This window comes from Equus asinus, chromosome 13, assembly GCF_041296235.1.
Source record: "Equus asinus isolate D_3611 breed Donkey chromosome 13, EquAss-T2T_v2, whole genome shotgun sequence".
Taxonomy (NCBI): domain Eukaryota; kingdom Metazoa; phylum Chordata; class Mammalia; order Perissodactyla; family Equidae; genus Equus; species Equus asinus.
Window position 1 is genome coordinate 60569063 of NC_091802.1, and position 6129 is coordinate 60575191.

Here is a 6129-nt window from a genome sequence, read left to right on the forward strand (position 1 = left end):
GGCAGATTGAACAGCCCCTACCTCTCAGGAGGCTTAGTGTGGAAGGCCGGCCTGGAGCCCAGTGTTGGTGTCCCCTGGGCGCTCAGTAATGTCAGCCCTCGCTGCCCACAGCCTGGCTCTGGGGAGATGGGCCCAGATGGGCCAGTCCCAGCCCACCCTCACCAGCCTGGGTGTTTCAAGGACTCTGTCACCACTTTGTCCGGCTCATTTTCTCCCTCTAAACTGCTCCCAAGGCCCCCAGGGCGGAGGGGGGCAGGGTGGGCCCAGGGGACTGAGCTCACAGCCCCATGGGAAGAGGACCTGGCAGCCACCCAGAGGAGGGGCCCTGGGAGAAAGGAGGGAGCACAGAGTGCAGACGGCCCCATCTAGTCCCATGGCTGGGCCTGGAGCCTCAGCTCACTCACCTGCCCAGCAGAGGATGGGTTGCCGGCTTAGAGGGCTGGGGGGCCCGTCATGCGGCTCTCTCCAGCAGGGGGCACCCTCGCATTTCTCCCTCACCTTTGCTTTTCCCGAGGGGCTGCAGGGACCCTTCCTGGGTGGGTCCAGGGATGGACAGCTGGCTGCCTGGGCTGGGCTGGGGGCGCACGGGGCTCAGTACAGGCTGCTCACTGGCCATGCTGGGCTCTTCTGACTATGGAGTTCTCAGGGACCGAGGCCACTGGGGTCCACTGCCTCCCCTGCACGGGGCGGAGGAGGAGCTTGGAATGGGTGGGGGGGCTTGGAGATGAGGGGTGCAGCCGAGATGGGGTGAGTCCAGGGGAGGTGTGAGCAGGTGTGCTCGGGGTGCCCCCAGCCTTGTATCCTGTTCCCAGGGTGGCAAGGACCCCAGGCTGCTTGGAGAGGCTGCTTCTGGGGGTACGGGCCTGTGGAAGGTGGGGCAGGGGCTCCAGACTGGACTCCAGGCTGGGGCCTCCCTGCTCTGGGGCTGCCCCTCCACAGAGCCTCTTCCCAGCTGATCCCAGCGTCAGCCGGACCCCCTCTGCGCTCCGCCTTTCCAAGGGAGGGGCTGGCCTTCCCCCAGGCCAGGTGTGCCTGACATGAGCCACAGATGGCCTCGACAAACTTCTTAAAACGCATGATTTCTTTTAGCATGTATTAGAAGAAACAAAACCAACGCATCAAGCCTGCAATTTCACAGATATTAAGGCTTGGGACAAGATCAGGTACGAAAGAAGCCCTTGAGATCACAGAACCAGGTCATAACCAGGTGTTACGGGGCCTGGGGACAGTGAAGCCTGGACTGACTCAGGTCTGGGAGGCCCCCTCTACAGGGGGCCCTGGACCACTGACCCCGCTGGAGGAGGGAGGAAGTTGCTGGGCTAGGTGGGAGCTGCCCCCTGGGCCGCGAGGGAGTATGCCCCCAGGCCCAGAGAGGATGCTGCCAGCCTGGCCCCTTCCCGCTGGTTTTTCCCGTCTGTCAGGAGCCTGGCAGAGAGGCCGGCAGGCTGGGCGGTGACTCAGGGCTGGCTGGGGCCCATTTGCTCTGCCCCCTACCTCCGGGTGAAGTGAGAAACCTGACCAGGCTCCAGCACAGATGGGAAACCCCACCCCAGGGCCCGCGGCGGGACAGGTGTGGCTGGGCTGCGGGCTCCGTCCCACACCCACACAGGCCTCGGGCCAGGGCGTCTGAGCCCAGCTTGGCAACGTCCCGCACTGACACAGCAGCTGCCTCTCCCCAGGCCTGGAACCCAGGATCCAGGCCATCCTCCGGCTCTGTTGGGGGGGTTCTGCCCTCGGTGGGGAACACCTGCTTTGACGGCAGGGCTGAAGAATGGGGGTGCCCGCCCTGCTCGGCCTCTGCTCAGCTGTGGGGCCTCGAGCAAGTTGCTTTGGTTCTCTGGGCCTCAGTGTCTGTCTCTGGAAGGGTGATCTGCTCAACAAGCATTCTCAGGTGACCTCTCAGGCTCCTGAGACGTGCCCCCTTCTGTCCCCCACGCCCTGCTCTCACCTGGAACAGAGGGGCAGCGTTCCAGACCCTGGGGACAGGGATCAGGGTCAGTCACAGCTCTCCCACACCCTTCCTGGTGGAAGGGGCCAGGGCCGCTCGGTAGTGGGGTGGCCTCCCTCCCAGGGGAGCCCTCCTGTGGGGGCTGCCTTGAAAGCCCAGCAGCAGTGCCCAGTCGTGGTGGCCACTGCGATTTCTCCCTGGTTCCTTTCTTTCTCCCTTCGTCCCAGGCACCACGCTGGCTCTGGAGACTCCCGGGGAGGAGTGGGGCAGTGTCCCAGCAGCAGCCAGGGAGGCCCGCCCCGGCAGTACAAGGACACCCAGTGCCTCTGGAGCTGGCCGAGGCCTCACAAAGGAGATGCTGTTGGAGGACAAGGAACGAATTCCTGGCAGAGCAAAGAGCAAAGGCTCTCGGGCAGGACCGCAGATTCGGGGGGCAACTCGGAAATAGGATGTGAGGGTTGTCGTGGGGGATGGGATGGGGTACAGATAGGCTGTGTCCAGTGCCAACCCGCCCTCCCCGGCTGGCGGCCCCCACTCCTATTCTTTGGGCTGCAGTGACACGGAGTTAGCCGTCCTGATGGGGGGAGGCAAGACCCAGACGGTGGCGGTGGGCTTCGAGTCTCCCACTGCCGCAGCCTGGGTGCCGCTGACAGCCGGACTGAGAGGTTCCTACCGGCAGGAGCAGGTGGGGATCTGAATTTATAGCAAGTGTGCCGGGTTCCAGGGAAAGGGAACCCACATTTCATCAGAGAAATACAGGTTCTCGTCTCGAGCCTGCTGACCACTGTCGAGGGACACACAGACACAGGGGTGCCCACTGGGTTGAGGGGATTGAGCGGAGCCTGGCGCTGTGGGTGAGGCGTGTGCAGGAGAGGACACGAAGGGAGGGAGGAGAGGAGAGCGGTCCCGGCCAGGAAGAGGCCCAAGGAGGGGAGGCCAGTGCGGTCAGTCACAGCCACGTCCTCGGTTGTGCCTGGTGGAATCGGGGCCTGGGCAGCCACCGGCCTGGAGCTGGCCAGGGGCTGTGATGTGAGCTCTAGGGGGCAGGACTCCTGCTGTCACCTGCCTGTCCCGACCCCTTGCCCAGAGAAGGACGCTGGGAAGGCTTTCTGAGCTGTCCTCACACCCTTGCCTGGAGCTCCTGGACTGTGGGCAAAGCTGAGGCTGTGGACAGTGAATGAGCAAGGCCTGGAGGCAGGACCCATAGCCCCCCTCCTGTCCCTCCACCCCACCCTGACCCTCCCACAACCCCCCACGAGGTCTTTCTGCCATGCTGAGGTCTCATTCAAATTAAAGGAGAGGAAAATGCAAACCCCAGCCCACGTGAGCTGGGCCTCCTGGCCTCCGAGAGCCCTGGGGGGAGGTGGAGGGCGGCTCTGCAGGCTGATGGGGATCTTGGGGAGCAGGAGGGGCCCCCAGGCGTGACCACCGCAACAGCTCTCACAGGCAAGGGTGGCCGAGGCTCTGCCGTGCCCTCTGCCCTGTGAAAGAGGAGGCCCGGGAGGCGCCCACTTGGCAGCCGCCTGACGGTGCCCTCCTCACAGGAATGGGGACCCTTGTCCTCGGTGTCGCATGGCCGCCTGTGACAGAGGAGCCTGCCCAAAGCCACAGAGCCCTGTGTGTGTGTGTGTGCAGTTCCAGGGGGATCTGCGTCAGCTGGACAAGCTGCTCTCTGCGGGCTCCTCATCTGGGTCTGCACTCTGCCAGCATGAGAGGCGGTCGTGGCGGTAAGGCACGGAGCCCGGCGCGGGGCCCAGCGTAAGCCCTCCACCACCGGCAGGAGCACCATCCAGCTCCCTGTCAGTGTGTGTGATCTTGTGGGTGGCATCGGGGTCTGAAGGCGCTGGCAAGTGGGAATGTGCTTGGGGTCGGGAGCGGGGGGGAGCAGGCGGCTGGGGGCTGCCACCGGTGGGGCCTGGGCCAGCTCCCCACTCCTCAGCTGGGGCCCTTGAGCTCAGTGTTTAAACCCCTTACACCTCAACGTTCTCATCTGTGAAATGGGATCGTTCTAACACAGCTGTTCTCACGGTGCGTCACGAGGGCCCGAAGGGGTGACATGGGCGCAGTGTGCTCCAGGGCCCTGCGCCCAGTCAAGGTTGAGTCAGCTCGAGCCGCTGTGTCCCCGCCTCCCGCTGAGCTCCAGTCTATCACAGCCTCAGTTTCCTCATTTAAAAATGCTAACAACAGCAAACTGCCGGTGGCGGGGGGGATCAGGGAGTCAGTGTCTGAGACAGGGCTTGGTAACTGTGGTTTCCTCCTCAAGCACCTTCTGGGGAGCAGCAGGGACCTTTCAGTCTCTCGGGGTGGGGATGGGGCCCAAGGTGCTGGGAGCGCCCTTCAGGGGCAGTTGAGCAACAAGCCCGCCCACCCACTTCGTGAACATTGCACGGCAGGCCGTTTCTGCAGCGGGAACAAGAGCCGGCGCCTGGTTCACCTTTGTCTTCCGGGCGCCTCCCGAGCGCCACGGGTGAGGTGGCTGTGGGACAGGGTCACAAGTAAGCCGGGGTCTGGCCCCTCCAGGCCTCGGAGGACATCCTTTTTTGAAGTACATACAAATAAAATACCTTTGCATCTGCCGACTTTGTACCAAGCAGCTCTTTCTAAAAGCGTGCAGTCATGGGGCCCTCCTCTCCTTCATACAAAGTCACTGAACAATCTGGAGGCAGCTGCAGATACCGCGACACTTCCCCCCTAAGGACTCGGCATTTGGCGTCCAAGGAGGGCCTTCTTACCTCATCACGCCCAGGGAACGTGGCTGGCACCGCCCGTCAGGTCCCGCATGCCCCTGTGCAAACTCCTCAGTTCCTCCGCAATCTCTCAGAGCCGACCCCACCCCAGCCCTGAGGGGTCCAGGGTCCTACTTACGGTCTTCCACTGTACCTAGTTGTCACCGCTCTCTAGCCTCCTTCCCTCTAGAACAGACATCCCATCCTTTTGTCTTTTTTAACAGGGGTCTCCTTGGAGCGTCCAGAGCGGCTGCTCTGCAGAGCGTCCTCCGAGTGGACTTCCTCTGTTCGTCCCTGTGGCTCGATTCAGGGTAAGCATTCTGGACAGGAGCACTGCACAGGTGACACTGTGAGCCCTGGGGGAAACTGAGGCTCGGGAGGTGGAGTGATGCAGTCGCCATGGCTGGCCTGGCTGAGGCTGACCTCAGGGTGCCTCTGGCCCCACCTGCTGCTGCGGGGGCTCTGATGGGGGCTGCCTGCCGCCCCCAGGCCTGGACCGCACGGCTCCCACTTGGAGCAGCAGCTGTCTGCTCACGGATCTGTCCCTTTCGTGGACTCGGTGTTCTCTGAGGTGGCACCTGCCTTTTGTCTCACCTCTGAGCCGGCCTAGGGGCCAGCAGGGAGCAGACAGGACCTTGGAGGGCTGGAAGAGAGGGCGGAGTGCCCAAGGAGCTCCTCAACAGATGCCCCAGGGCACCTGCTCCGCAGACCAAGGGGGTCGAGCTCAGGCCAGAGCTGTTTGGAGGGCTGGGTGCCAAGCAGCACCAGGGAACGTCCAGACAGGAATCGCCACATCCTTTACCTAAGAAGAGTCTCAAGGAAGATCCAGAGGGTCGGGGCCGAGGGCCCTGGGGCACAGGGTGGGCCTGCATCCAGCTGGGTCCAGGAAGAAGGTGGAACCGGCCTGCATTCCTCTCTCTGGGCTGCCAGTGCCCAGAAAGGAGGTGGGGGGATAGCGGAGGGAAGGTGTCACCCATTCCCCAAGATCCTCTCGTACAACCAGGGCGGAATCCAAAGGTGCTGTGGCTGGAAGAGGAGGCAGGCCTGCCAGCTGGGTGCGGGGGCTTGAAAGGCCTTTCTGTCGCTGTCTCTGGAGCGGTTTGAGGGTGTGTGGCTCACCGCTTCCAAGTAGGCTGCCGCCGTCGGGTCAGTGTGTGGTTTAGATCCGTCAGGGCCTGGCAGGCCCACCCAAAGGGGGACTCAGGGAGCGCTTGCCGGAGGCCCAAGGGCAGAGTGGTGGGCAGGGCGGTGAGGAGGGAAGGTGCTGCTGGAACCAGCAGGAGGGGGTGCAGAACGCACTGTGGCCCAGAGCCAGGGTGCTCGCCTCTCCACCCCACCTTCCTCCCTTGGCTCTCTGGCCTGTGCCTCCCCGGCTCCACGTGCCAGAAGCCTAGGAGCGAGAAGGCCACCTGTGATGTGCAGGCCACAGGAAGCAGCCCCCAGGGTCAGAGCAGG